Here is a 15795-nt window from a genome sequence, read left to right as displayed (position 1 = left end):
TATTGGGTTGCCTGTAAAGATCTCTTTGTGGCTTTTGCTCTCACACATTGTTGAATTGTGGCGAGGAAGATAAAACTGTGGTGAGCCTTGCAAGCTCAGTTAAATAATTCAGGCTTCATCCAGTAGTCACTGGAGAGCCATTGAATGATTTGGAGGAGGAAGTACTATTACATGATCAGCGTTATGAATTAGGAAGATTAATTTGTTGTTGGTATGAAGAGTAGATTAGCATAAATAAACCTAAGTAGGAGTAGAACAGATAATAAACTATTGAAATTGTGTAGTCCTGGTAATGAGGTAGTACAAACTTGAATTAGGTGCTGGTGCAGAAATTAAGGAAGTGATAAAAATGAGATACAATGCAAAGGTATTCCTGACAGAATTTCTTCTGTGGTGAGCTCTAAGGATGATGGGATAGGGATGAAATAAAAAAGATTTGGAGGTTTCCTAGGTGCAATTAATTGTAGAATGATGATAACTAATAAAAATGGGGATATTAAGGAAAGAGCATTTTTATGAGAAAAATAATGACCTTGATTTAGGACAACATTGAATTTTGGTTTGTGGCAGGAGTAATAACCTAATTTTTTCTCTAATGCCTGTGATTGGTTAGTTTTTCTTTAAAAAGTTTGGTGACCAACCTAAAGACTTAGTTGGCTCAGAGGATTAAAGTCTCAGCCTCTTTATAACCTTTCTGGTCACTAGAGTACTAAACGGCTATGAAGTGATTCCAGTGGTTGTTTCTAACTCATCAACCCATAATGGCAGCTCAAGTAAAGGAGCTTCACTCAACTGAATCAACTCAAGCTGTTTTCAGGGTCTATCTTTGTTGAATATCCTTCTGCTATGGCTAAGTAAATTTCCTTTTGTTAACTGTTGAATGAACTACTCATGTCTCATTTTGTTCCAGTATTGAACTTGAACCACCAACGGATTGGCCTGATTCAGACTCAGTCCTAGGACAAGTTGTCAGCAGGACATCCAGAGCAAGATGTCTAGAAGTCAGTTGGAAATTCAGTTTTGAAAACTGAGAGGAGATATTGGGACTGCAAATGTAAATCTAAAGTAATTTGCACAGAGGTGATACTATAGAAGTACATGAAATTGTCAAGGCAGAAGAGTGTATAAGAAGACCAAAAGGATTATGTTTTGGGGGTGTCCATATTTTGGGGGCAAGTGGAGAGAAAAAGTCAAATAAAAGAGACAGGGAAGGAGAAGTCAGATGTGTAGGAGGAGAATCAGAACTATACAATAGTAGGTAGGAGAAAAGGAGAGAGAGTTTCAAGAAGAGAAAAGTTAGTTGTTTTAAATGATATAGACAGATCAAGGAAGGTGAGGGCTATGAAGAGGCCATTGGATTTGTCAATTAGGTGATGATTGACCTTTTGGAGAGCAGTTTCATTGAGCAGAGTGGTGAGCCAGATAGCAAAAGGAACAAGATGAAAGTGACTAAATTTCAAAAATTTTGGCTGTGAAGGGGAAGAGAAAAGATAGTAGCTTAATGGATAGGTTTTGAAGTAGCATTTTATCTTTTAGGATGTGAGATACCTAAACATATTTGTGGGCAGAAGAGAAAAGAGCCAATAGAATGGGAGAGATTGAAGATGAAAAGAAGAAAAGGGATAATTATTGCAGCAAGATTTAGGAGGAGGTGGAAGTAGAAAGCATCAAGAGCCTAATCAAAGACTGACTAGTGACTAGAAACTGTATAAATCATTATCTAATTATGCTACATTTACCTGAAAACAGGTGTCCAATTATATATTGGAAAAGATGGATAAAATATTGAGTTGTTTATAAGGAAGGATGATTCTTACAATCTATTTCTTTTTGTAATCAGCCTTTCAATATTTCATTTGGTACTTTCCGATTGACGTTATATAGCCAAAAGCTAGCTTGCGAAAAGATTACCATGAGAACCATTTAAACCCCAAGGCATCTGAAGATTAAACTGGAAGGAGGAGAATACAAGGGAGATTGATGAAAAATGGGAAAAAAGACCTGTCAACATATCTATTAAAAGATATTTTCTTCTTTGAGATAGTAGAATCACCACATGTGGACTCTAATATCTCAGTCCTTGATGTGCAACATGGAATTATATAAATGGCACTAATGAAAAAAGACAATGGGAAGAATGACCATACTAGACTATAGAGGAGGACCATGCTGGACCCTTTTCCAACCCATTTGTTCTCCCCCAAACCTCCATTTTGGGGAAGAGCCCAGATCAGATATCCTTGGCTCTCTAGACTTAGCTGCCATATCCTTGCATGGGTATTTCCTTCTCTAACCACTCCCTTTTCAGCTCCTTTTTTTATGAGTTGTCTTTACTCATTAGAATTTGGACTCCTTTAGGTCATCTCTCTCTCTCTCTCCCCTCTCTCTCTCTCTCTCTGTGTACGTATATCCCCAGTGCTTGGCACAGTACATGGTACATAGTATGTGCTTAATATGTTTGTTAACTGACTGCTGGAGGTAATATGATCTGGAGGGCATTGATGGGTCAATTTTTTAAAAGAATCATCATCATCATCTTCATCATCATCATCATCATCATAGAATTGCCTTAACTTTCATTTCCCTAATTGTGATTTGTAGTATTTTTTTCACATTGCTATAACCTAGTTTTTTCTTTGAGAACTACTTATTGCTGTCCTTTTACGAATTGCGTAAGTCTTCATTACTTATGTGTTGCAGCCTACTACTTTTTATAACATTTATATTTGAAAATGGTTTTTAATAATAAAATAATGGTTTATAAAGGCAAATATTGAAAGTGAAAATTTAGATATCATTACTAAAATAAGGTTGACATCAATGACTACTCACTCATATGTCTACTTTCTCACATTTACAATATATTTGTAGTATTTCAAGGCTATTCTTGGTGAAAATATGATGAAGAACCTGGCAGGCTTTACAGATCATATATTTATATTCACTTGACTTGTGTGTGTGTGGTTTGTCCTTCGTTCTTGAGGAGGACTATGACATCAGGAAGATGGTGCCATGACTTGCAAGTGAATTGGATTTAATTGAGGGAGGGCTATGCAAAGTCATCAGTCTCACTCTCTCCTCCAGAGCCATCTGATTCCAGTGGCAAGACATAGATCAGGATGACTGGCCCAGGATGCAGTGGGAGACCTTGGCCCTTCAGAACCAAGGTCTTTCTGAGTTCCCACTTTTACTGAAACAATGCCCATTCAGAGATTGGGGTAGTTTAAGAAAGGAATTAAGGGATGGCCCCTTAAATAAATAAAAAAAATCCAACTGGGAGGGGAAGACCCTCAGGGTTTCTGGCCAAAAGAGAAACAATTACTATTTACACTCACTCTGAGCCTTCAGGGCCCCAAAATAATCATTAAGTGGTTGTTGGGCAGGGTCCTATTGTTGGTCAATCAATGAGAGCCAGAGTGAATTGGATTTAAGGCATGGTCTTTAAGACAGAAATCTAGCCAGTAAATCCCAAGATATCAAGATAGGTTTCCACCATGAAAATTTACCTTCCTTTGGGCAGAGCACCCTCAGGTAAGGGCATGATACCCCATGTGGAGATAGGAGAAGAGAGGACAAGACACGACAGGAACTGGCCAGTTGGGCTCTCCAGTGGGGCAGCTTAAGTTTGTCCTTAACTCTCCAAGAGGACCGTGTGTCAGGAAGATGTTGCGATGACTTGCAAGGGAATGGGCCCAAGTGTGGGAAGGCTGTGCAAAGTCACCAGCCTAACTATCTCCTCTGGAGCCATCTGGGTCCGGTGGCCAGACACAGATCAGGACAATTGGAGATGGCCCAGCATTCACTTGGGTACAGGGAATACAGGATTCCACTGTGTAATTGTTGAGTATAAAAGCAGATAAACATTTAATTCAGTAGAACTGTACTCCAACAAGATGGTCTCTTATGTACACATTATGATCAAGTAAGATTCCTTCATAACGATTACAATAGAGATAGCTTTGTTAGATAATCCTCTGGCTCATAATATCAGTATAAAACAGGGAGATGCATAGTGTGGTAGGATGAAAAAAACTCAAACAATTTGAAATCAGAGAATGTGGGTTAGAATCCTCATACTGTCACTTACTTTCTTCCCTTGGTCTCTCCTCATTTGTCAAATGAGAGAGATGGATTACATGACTTATAAGATTCCTTCTGGTTGCAAGTCTTCTACAAAATGTTTCTACAAAATGTTACTTTCAATAAGTAAATACAATATAATTTGAGGAAGGAGAGAATACTAGTAATGAGGGAGATCAAGAAATTCTTACCACGGGACAGCTAGGTGGCTCAGTGACTAGAGCACCGGCCCTGGAGTCAGGAGGACCTGAGTTCAAATCTGGCCTCAGACACTTGACACATGTACTAGCTGTGTTACCTTGGGCAAGTCACTTAACCCCAATTGCCCTGCCAAAAAACAAAAACAAAAACAAAAAAAAAGATATTCTTACCACAGGAAATTCTTACCACATGCCCTGAGATGAGAAGGAAACTGAGGATTCTAACAAGTAGAGGCATACAGGGAGTACAGTCCAAGCCTGAGGGATATATCGTCTGTGTGAAAAGCCAAAGAGGTAAGCGATGGATTGTTCTGAGTCTAAGAACAGCAAGTAAAGGACATTGGCTGGAAGATAAAATGTACATTTAGTCTGAAAAAGTAGTCTGGAGCCAGACTGTGTAGGACTTTAAATGCCAAGTTTGTGTTTTATGAGAAGTTTGTGTTTTATCCTAGAGGCAATAGGGAGCCACTGAGGCTTTTGAGCAGGGGTTGACACAGTGTGGTTTAGGTAGCTAATTTTTATAGGTGTGGAGGATAATTGATATAGGAGAGGAACTAGAAGCCAGGAGTTCAATTTAGAGGGTATTGTAATAATCCAGGTAAAAGGTGATGAGGGAGAAGTTCACTAAAGGTGTCTACATTGGTCAAGGAGGACACCCCATACAAATGAAAGAGAATTCCTTATGGATAATATGTCCATTAGATACTCACGAATTTGCCTTAATACCTGGAACACTTCAGAGACTCTTGAATGACATAGATTCACAGCTATTCAAAAGAGTTGGGTCTAATAATCCAAGTGATGGGGTGCTTGGGTGCCGGTGCTTGGACCCCAGTTCCAAAACCACATTTCTCCCTAGCCTCAAAACACTGTTAGTTTCTGTCTAGCAAAGCAGGACAGCATGCCCTAGCAAAACATTTATCTCTTTTCCTGATACAGTGGCCAGAAGTACCTATAGAATTTATTAGTCTGAACCAGCTGTGTACATGCTGATCTGGCTGTGTACTGGGTCATAAAGATATCTACTACTCATTGACCTATCATATGCATGCTAGATCTAGACATATGTATACTCCCTTACATTTATCTTATCTAACAAGACCTTGATGGGAGTAGCCTGGGTATTTCCCAGTCAGCCCTGACAGTTGACTTAGTGATGTTTCAGGCCTAAAACCACACCTCCATGTAGCCTCCCTTTGGACTATTTCCCAATGAACTCTGGGTAAGATACCTGTGCAGTAGATACAAAAAGTGTATGTTTTTTTTGTAGAAATTTTAATTAATTTATTTATTTAACATATTTAGTTTTCAGCATTGATTTTCACAAGAGTTTGAATTACCAGTTTTCTCCCCATTTCTACCCTCCCCTCCACTCCAAGATGGCGTATATTCTGGTTGCCCTGTTCCCCAGTCAGCGCTCCCCTCTGTCACCCCACTCCCCTCCCATCCCCTTTTCCCTTCCTTTCTTGTAGGGCAAGATAAATTTCTACGCCCCATTGTCTGTGTATCTTATTTTCTAGTTGCATGCAAAAACATTTTTGTTTGTTTTTGAACATCTGTTTTTAAAACTTTGAGTTCCAAATTCTCTCCCCTCTTCCCTTCTCACCCACCCTCCCTAAGAAGTCAAGCAATTCCACATAAGCCACATGTGTATCATTATGTATAATCCTTCCACAATATTCATGTTGTGAAAGACTAACTATATTTTGCTCCTTCCCAACCCATCCCCCTTTATTGAATTTTCTCCCTTGACCCTGTCCCCTTTCGAAAGTGTTTGTTTTTGGCGACCTTCACCCCCATCAGACCTCCCCTCCATCATCTCCTCCTTTTTTAAAATTTTCTTCCCTCTTCTTTCCTGTGGGGTAAGATTCCCAATTGGGTATGTATGGTATTCCCTCCTTAGGCCAAATCTGATGAGAGCAATGTTCACTCATTCCCCCCTCATTCGCCCTCTCCTCTCCTCCCACAGAACTGCTTCCTCTTGCCACCTTTATGCGAGATAATCCACCCCATTCTATCTCTCCTTATCTCCCTCTCTCAGTATGTTCCTCTCTCATCCCTTAATTTGATTTTATTTCTTTTAGATATCTTCCCTTCATCTTCAACTCACCCTGTGTCTGCTCTCTCTCTGTGTCTCTCTGTCTCTCTCTCTCTTTCTCTCTCTCTCTATATATATACATATACATATATATATACACACACATAGATATATACATACATACACATTTACCCATATATATACATAAACATATATGTATGCATATTCCCTTCAGCTACCTTAATACTGAGGTCTCATGAATCATACACATCATATTTCCATGTAGGAATGTCAACAAAACAGTTCACCTTTAGTTCACCTTTTCTTTTTCTTGTTCTTTTTCTTGATTACCTTTTCATGCTTCTCTTGATTCTTGTGTTTGAAAGTCAAATTTTCTATTCAGTTCTGGTCTTTTCACTGAGAAAGCTTGAAAGTCCTCTATTTTATTGAAAATCCATATTTTGCCTTGGAGCATGATGCTCAGTTTTGCTGGGTAGGTGATTCTTGGTTTTAATCCTAGCTCCATTGACCTCCAGAATATCGTATTCCAAGCCCTTCTATCTCTTAATGTAGAGGCTGCCAGATCTTGGGTTATTCTGATTGGGTTTCTACAATACTCAAATTGTTTCTTTCTGGCTGCTTACAGTATTTTCTCCTTGATCTGGGAGCTCTGGAATTTGGCAACAATATTCCTGGGAGATTTCTTTTGGGGATCTATTTGAGGAGGCGATCGAAGTATTCTTTCAATTTCTATTTTGCCCTGTGGCTCTAGAATATCAGAGCAGTTCTCCTTGATAATTTCTTGAAAGATGATATCTAGGCTCTTTTTTTTGATCATGGCTTTCAGGTAGTCCAATAATTTTTAAATTATCTCTCCTGGATCTATTTTCCAGGTCAGCGGTTTTTCCAATGAGATATTTGACATTGTCTTCCATTTTTTCATTCCTTTGGTTCTGTTTTATAATATCCTGATTTCTTATAAAGTCACTAGCTTCCACTTGCTCCAATCTAATTTTTAAAGTAGTATTTTCTTCAGTGGTCTTTTGGACCTCCTTTTCCATTTGGCTAATTCTGCCTTTCAAGGCATTCTTCTCCTCATTGGTTTTTTGGAGCTCTTTTGCCATTTGAGTTAGTCTGTTTTTTAAGGTGTTGTTTTCTTCAGTGTATTTTTCAATGTTTTTTTGGGTCTCCTTTAGCAAGTCATTGACTTGTTTTTCATGGTTTTCTTGCATCCTTCTCATTTCTCTTCCCAATTTTTCCTCTACTTCTCTAACTTGCTTTTCCAAATCCTTTTTGAGCTCTTCCATGGCCTGGGACCAGTTCATGTTTTTCTTGGAGGCTTTTGGTGTAGGCTCTTGCACTTTATTGACTTCTTTAGGCTGTATGTTTTAGTCTTCTTTGTCAGCAAAGAAAGAATGCAAAGTCTGAGACTGAATCTCGGTGCGTTTTCGCTGCCTGGCCATATTCCCAGCTAACTAACTTGACCTTTGAGTTTTTCAGTGGGGTATGACTGCTTGTAGACTAGAGAGTTCTATGTTCCACGTTTGGGGGGGAGGTACCAGCTCTGCCACACCAGCACTGCTCCTTCCCCCAGAACCCCCAACCTGGACTGGGCTTAGATCTTCAGCAGGCTGTGCACTCCTGCTCTGATCCGCCACTTAATTCCTCCCACCAGGTGGGCCTGGAGCTGGAAGCAACAACAGCAGTAGCTGCCCCACCTCCGCTGCCCCTGGGGCTGGAAGCCGAACCCCGAACTCCTTCCACTCCCTCAGTGTTTCCCACTAACCTTCTCAGCAGTCTTTGGTGTTTGTGAGTTGAGGAGTCTGGTAATTGCTGCAGCTCCCTGATTCAGGGCACCAGTGCCCCCTCCGCTCGGCTCGTGGTTTCTTTGGTCCACGCCGCTCAGGCTGGGCTCTGCTCCACTCCGTTCCCAGCTCCCAGCTCTGTGTGGGATAGACCTCACCCAGAGACCATCCAGGCTGTCCTGGGCTGGAGCCCTGCTTCCCTCTGCTGTTTTGTGGGTTCTCCCATTCTAGAATTGGTTCAGAGCCATTTTTATAGGTTTTTGGAGGGACTCGGTATGGAGCTCACGCTAGTCCCTGCTTACCAGCTGCCATCTTGGCTCCGCCAAAAAGTGTATGTTACTTTAAGAACTGACCACTTCTTAACCACTCCCTAATCCCACCCTGAATCACCTAATTAGCATATTTGGCACATGTTTTACTAAAGTTTAGCCTATATAAACTTTACCTGCACCCTTCCAAGGTTGCAGGTTCCCTAAGAACTCTTACCTGCTGAAAAGAGGAATAAATCATTGCCACCTTGACTTAAAGAATGCTTGAGATCATGAATTCATCCCAGACAGCCTTGACCCTTTCAAGTACTCTGGTTTTTGAGGGGTATCCCCCCCTCAATGACTCTGTCTGGGAACTCCAGTCTTGGGGTCCCTGGACTTTGTCTTACCCTCAACACAAGCAGGATGATTAAATGGATGAAGGCTGCCTAATTTCCAGAGCAGGGCAACTAGGTGGCACAGGTGATAGAACTAGGCCTGGAGTCAGGAAGACTCATCCACTCTGGTATCTCTGCCAAAAAAAACTCCAAATGGGGTCACAAAGAGATGGACATGACCGAACAACAACAACAGTGTCCAGACTATGCTGAATTGTATGGATAGTTCATTGAGTTGGTCTGTGAGTAATACATTTATCTTAGGTGAAAATGAACTGGATAGACAATGAGCTGCACCCAGAACTAAATAGGCTGAGATGAGTGGGTGGCATAGAACTTCGACATTAATGCCTTCAGCAACCCCAAGCTTCTCCCTAAAACAAATAAAATATGCATCTTTTAAATACTTTTAACAAGTATTCTCACTGTGAGAGACCCCATAGTGCAGTGCAAGGATTCTTAACTTGTGGGTCATTGAATTTGTTTTTGAATATATAGTGTGTATATGCATATATACACATGTATGCATATGTATGTATATATGTGCATATTATATATATATATAGATGACCATATTTCAATATAATTGCCTTCCTTTGTAAGCTTACATATTTTGTTTTGTGCATTTAAAAATATAATTCTGAGGAGACCATAAGTTTCACCAATTTGCTTAAGGCCTTCATGATGCAAAAAAAGATTAAGAGTCTATAGTATAACGGGGAGAAGATTGGCCTCAGAGTCAGGAATACCTAGATTTGTCTTGCTTCTACCACACAGTGCTTGCATGACCTTGGGCAAGTCACTTAAATACACTCAATGCCTCAGGCAACTCACTAAGGGAATAAATTGCTGAATATTTGGTGGAAGGATTTTCCTCACTGAGAATTCCCCATACCAATGAAATCCTAGTCTGGACAAGAAATAATCCTCACTCCATGCTTTATGTCTACTCATCCTGAACTATTACAATCTTTGAAGAATCAAAATTACAGGTTACCCAAAGGGCAATGGAGATATGGTTTGTGGAAATATGCTATGGTGTGCTACAAATAAAGAATTGTATGTGAGGAATTGTAGGAGAGGTGCTATGAAAGTGATGTATGACCAGAAAGAGCAATGAGTCAGTCCTATGGCAATAGTGAGGAATTTCAGATGGATTCACTTGAGAGACCTGGCAGAAGGTTCTTAGCACTTTGGACAGATACCCCTGTGAAAGACTGAGGAAAGGGTATGGACTAGAGAGACTGGATGGTTGTAATCTGTTCTGATGGAGGCAGTGTCAACATTGATTAAATTGGAGATCCAGTGAAATATTTTAATGCTAGACAACACAATAGATTTCAATAGCCAGGTATCACAAAGGCATCACTTTTGGCAGACTCTTATAGCACTTGGAAGGAGAAAATCTTTGATTCCCTTGAAAGGATACAAAATGAATTTATTTTTGAAATTTGAAGTTTGAATTAAAGTTTGAAATTGCTTAGAGCAGAGGGTTATGGATGCCAGAGACTTTAAAACAGTGCCATTTGGCCAACTTATTGTTTAACTTAGTTTTGACAATTTTTTTATTTAATTGAACCATTATGATAGATCCCCATGATTACCCTTGTTGTAGGGAGAGAGCTAAGCACCTGCTCCATTGTATTAGATTCTGAGGATTCGAATGACTTACGACAGAGGTAACTTGATAAAGCTCACCGAATGGCAAAGAAAAGGCTAGAACACTTCCCAGATCTAAATTGATACCTAAGTGAATAGTCCGTATTCCCTAACTTACTTTGTTAAAATTATGCTAGCTATAACAAAGTCTAAGAAGAGAGCCACTGCCTTGGCAGGATGATTGGAACACTGGTATGCATATCTGTAAATGAGGGGAAAGAAGAGGGAGGCTGAAGCTGCAGAGACTTTAATCTTTTGACTCATAAAGCAGAAATGGTAGAATCCCTGCATTTCATTCAGGGTTGTCAGCTTTGACCAGCCCCTGGGAGGAAGAGCTCACATGCTGGGGATGGGGGTAGGGGTTCCAGAGCTTGTCTTTAAGGCTGTCTTTGTTGGTAAGAATTTCTGCAAGTAAATCCTTCTAGATTAAAGCATGAGGTAGCCAGACTGGCTAGTTTTTTAGCCAAAGAAAAATTCTGCCATGTTTGGTAACTCTGGCAAAGGCTTTTGTGCTTTAGGTTGGTGCTGCTGATGCAGCATCTGCCATCTGTTTCTTAAGGCATCCTTACTGCTCCTTCTTCCAAGTTTTGAGCAAAGATCTGGCAGTGCCCTGTTGTTTGCTAACCAGACATTGGAATGTATTTGACAGATGCTTCTCTCTGAGAATGATATTCTGAGCCTACAACTTGATTCTAAGTCCTCTGATCTACAACAACAATAATAGATAGCAAATACATAATATACACATTTTACTTTAAGTTTTGCAAAGCACTTGATGCAATGTTTAATTAATCTTTACAACAACTGATATCATTATCCATATTTTACAGATGAATTAACTGAGTCAAAGATGAATATGACTTGCCTAGGTTACACAGATATTAAGTAACTGAGGCAGGGTTTGAATGTAGGTCTTCCTGATTCCCAGTTGACCATGCATTAATTGTACCACCTAGCTGCCTCTGTAGTTCTAAGTTTAAAGGCACCTCACCAGATCATTTTCCCTGCCAACAATTTCTAAATATATTTTCAAAGATGTTTCTAAATATCTGTGTTATGGCAAACATCATCAGATTGCCACTAACACTTAGATTTGAACGATGAGCACATGGTCTTTGGAAGTAGGAATAAAACAACGTCCTGGCTATCTGACCAAACAACAATATTATTTTCTAAGCTTGTCCTTAGTAGTATGCAAATAGCAGTGTCTGTTGTACACCTAGGGGTCTAGGTCTGTCTCTGGAAGAAAGCTTTCCATATTCTTGGGAAGTTGCCATATGCTTCATTTCTATATCTACTCTCTTTCATTTTTCTTTTAAAATAAACACACTTTAGCATTAAAGTCTCTCTACCTCTATTTCCTTGTACTTATCATTCTCTGTTTCTCTTTCTTTGTTTCTCACTTTTCTCTTGTGCTCTCTCTCTCTCCTTTATTCTCTTTCCTCTCTTGTCTCTGTCCTTTCTGTGTTTCTCCTTTCTCTCTCCTTTATTTATTCTCTCTCCTCTTCTTTCTGTCCTCTCTGTGTCTCTCCTCTATCTTTCCTTTATTCTCTCCTTCTTTTCATGTATTTATTCTCTCCTCCCTTCTTTCTGTCCTCTCTATGTCTCTCTTTCCTGTCTCTCCTCTCCTTTCTTGCATTCTCTCTCTGTCTCTCTCCCTCCCTTCCTCCCTCCCCCTCTCTTTTCTTCTTCTTTTTCTCCCCCTCACCCTCCTTCTGTCACACACACATTACATACTCCTTTCTTCTTTTTTTTTAATCCCAAAGGATTCACAGAGCAGGCTGTTCTACAGCTGCTGTGTTTTCCACTGGTTCAATTGGCAGTTACCTACTGTGTGGAGTTGCTAGGAGAAGGTGAATAGTCAGAATTACAGCATCAGTTGATGTACATATTCTTTCTGTAACAACCTGTGGAGCTCCATGGTCTCTTTTCTGCAGGGATTTATACATTACTTTCAACCTGCTGACACGAATGCTTATTTGCCGGTTTGGGGGAAGCATGGCATATTTTTAAGGGTTAGTTATAGATCAATTAGAAGACAAAAGCCTTGGCATTTAAGTAGATACTTTTTTTCTCAGGGTGGTGCTGCTGATACTGGTTCCTACCATCTGTTTTCTTTTTGCATCCTGCTCCTTCAGTTTAGAGAGACAGCTCCAGCTTTTCAGAGTACTGAGCCATTCACATTTTCCCTGCATGATCATAAATTTGAGTAAACTGTAGGAATGCTTCTGTGCTTCCATGCATGTCTTAATAACGAGTGAACTGCATTTGGGAAGAGCCTGGCCATCTAGGCAGTCAGTAGTACAGTAGCTGGCTCACATGTATGGATTTAACTTATGAGGTCAGAGGAGCTGTTTATACTGCTGTCTGCTTGTGAGGGGACAAAAGCAGTGAATCTGTCCATTAAAGTGACTGGCAATTCTAGCAGGAGCTTTCCTCAGCTTTGTAAATCTGGTAGGCTTTGATCGATGAGCAATGCTAGCATATAATGTGTGTGAATCTTTTGAGCTTGGTAGTGGACTAAGGAATGCTTTTACTTGCTGCTGAACCTGATTATAACTATGTTGCCATAGGACAGTTATCATGGGGTCTACTGCTACAGAAATTGAAGAGCTGGAAAACACCTCTTTTAAGTACCTTATAGGAGAACAGACTGAAAAAATGTGGCAACAACTGAAAGGAATGTGAGTAGACTGCTTCTGGGTTGTTTTTTTCTTTTTTTGTGTGTGTGAGGGAGGGAAATTACTGAATATTAAGATGACATCAGTATCTAAGAGTTATCTGAGAATCATTATATTTATTTATCTCTCAGGGATAATGCTTTCATTTGAGAGCAATCCTAAATATTTTTTTTAAAAGATGACTTTCAAAATTAGCAACCCACTTGTTAGAGAAAATGTAAATCTTATTGCACCTGCTGCTTTTGCTTTCATTTACTTATAGATAACTCCCAGGATATTTACTTAACTCCTACATTACATGATACCTGTTACACATGTGCCTTCTTTAGACATAGCATGTTGAGGTAGGTAAGGTAAATTTTGATCGGCTCTTTACATATTACTTTGAGGTGAATGTAAGATTTTGCTCTGGCAGATAGAAATAGGATTCCTACTAATCCTTGTGAATTAGTGGATCCTATATTCAGGGTAACATTAATAATGAATGATTGATTGCTGACCTTATCATCATTTTCATCATGTTTAAATATTAAAATTATTCCTGTGGAACAGGTGTTTCAATGGTAAGTATTCCAGCGACATGCTGGATTTGCTTGAGAGTTTGTGTTTTAAATTAGCCAGGGTGCCATTTCTACCTAGAGAGCCTGCATTCCTCCCAGTGTGTAACTCCATTCAAATAGCATTTACAGCATGGCTTTGGAGCACTTTTCCCAGAATAGATCATTTAAAAGCCTGAATCAAACTTCATTAGCTGGTTCGGTTAAAAAAAACCCACACATTTTTGCATTTTACCTGTCAGGGTCTTTGGCTATTATTTCTCAGATTAGCATACCATGTTTGCAAGCATCCCTTTAGCTGCACAATGATTTAAGAGTTAGAGATTAGCATTTGGATAGAGATTTGAAACATCGGGATTTAAAGGTCATGTAACAGATCTGCATATTTTCTTTCTACACAAAGGAGAACATGTTTGCTTTCTCATAAATTCATACTTAGGAAATCCCATTATCTTTCAGAATTGAGACATTTTTTAGTAGTAATATCCAAGAGACTATGTTTACTTGCTTTCAAAGAAATATTTTCTTCTAAGAAAAGGACAAATTTGTGAACTGACTCTTACTTAGCAATGTCTGTGGATTGGAAAGGGGATTGGATTTGTGGTTTCATTGCGATAGAGAACACCTGGGCAAAGAAATTCCCTCTACTGATGCAGGTCAGCATCTTCTCTGCAGTCTAGTATTTTATGGAGTTGCCTAGAGCACTGACAGGTTAAGTAACTCGCCTGGGGTCACAAAGCCAGTATCTCTGAGGGGTGGGTTTGGGGAAGGGGGGGGAACTTGAAGCCAGATCTCCCTGCCTTTTGGCTCTTTCTATCAACAAAACCATGTTGCTTCTCCATCTGTGATATTACATTTTTTAAAAAAGTGACAAAGTTTCTCAGAAGATAGCAAGTTTCTCTCTCACTTTCCTTACTGAATTGGAAATTATCAGGTAATTCTACATATTATTTAGAATGTGTATTTTACTTTTAGAATATTTTAAGAAATATTTAAAGAACATTAGCAACCAATGTGTTAGGACACAAGTTTTATTGCACCTGCTGCTTTCACATTCATCTACTAATAGGTAATTCCCAAAAAATTCACTAAACTACTACATTGCATGATACCTGTTACACACATGCCTTCTTTAGACATAGTATACTGAGAAAGGTAAAGTAAATGTTGATCAGCCCTTTATATATTACTTCGAGGTGAATATAAGATTTTGCTCTTGCAGAGAAGGTGCTAATCTAAATTAGCAGAGCAAGTCCCCACTGGGAGCTCTGTAAACCAATGATATCACAGATCTGGTCCAAAAGAAAGAAAATTATGGATGTTAGGCTAGAAGCTATTTTTCACAAGCAGCTCTGAAACTATTGCAAGAACATGTTCTAATAGTATAAACAATATTTGTTCAAAAAAGAAGACTAGGGAAAGGTGGCCATGTTCCTATCAGATTATTGAATTTTAGAGAGGGGATAGCTGCTGCTAAGATACCAATAAAATATTATAAAATGGAACTGAAGGGAATGGAAATCTGGGTGTTTAGGGTGAAGAAAAATTTTTTTAAATGATCTTTTTAAGAGTGGATGAGAGTTAGAATAAATTAATTTACTCAATAGACTATTGCAAATCGAGCACCATTATTTAGCAAAACTCCAGAAGCATCCTAATTGGTCTGTGGCATCTTTAGCTGAGAAACTTGAATGTGTGTTTGTACCTTGCTTGTTTTCTTTCTACTTAAAAAAACCCAACAAAAATACTTTGTGTCAATTTTCTAGCTCATCCTTATTCTTTCTTGATCATTGGACAGTCCAGGGAAAAACTATATTTTGAAAAATAAAAATCATGGTAGTCATAGCAAAAAACATTAAATGTTTAATAGCTTTAAAAATGGATTTCCTTGCTGAAAAACCTTTGATGTGAAGTTACTTGCCCATGCCTTTACTCATTACTCATTTTATCATAGTACTAACGCCAGGGTTTAGGAATTGGAAAAATTCAATCGCCATTGTTCTCTATATTTATTTATATTTTGAAAATGGATAAACAACATGTTAATAAAATCCTAAGTCACATATATCTTGAGCCCATTAATGCTAACCTATACAGGTGACTGACCATTTTACCCAAATTGCTAAGGA

The sequence above is a fragment of the Trichosurus vulpecula genome, chromosome 2, assembly GCF_011100635.1.
Source record: "Trichosurus vulpecula isolate mTriVul1 chromosome 2, mTriVul1.pri, whole genome shotgun sequence".
NCBI classification, from domain to species: domain Eukaryota; kingdom Metazoa; phylum Chordata; class Mammalia; order Diprotodontia; family Phalangeridae; genus Trichosurus; species Trichosurus vulpecula.
The sequence above is the reverse complement of the archived record's forward strand: the minus strand, read 5'-3'. Positions refer to the sequence as shown.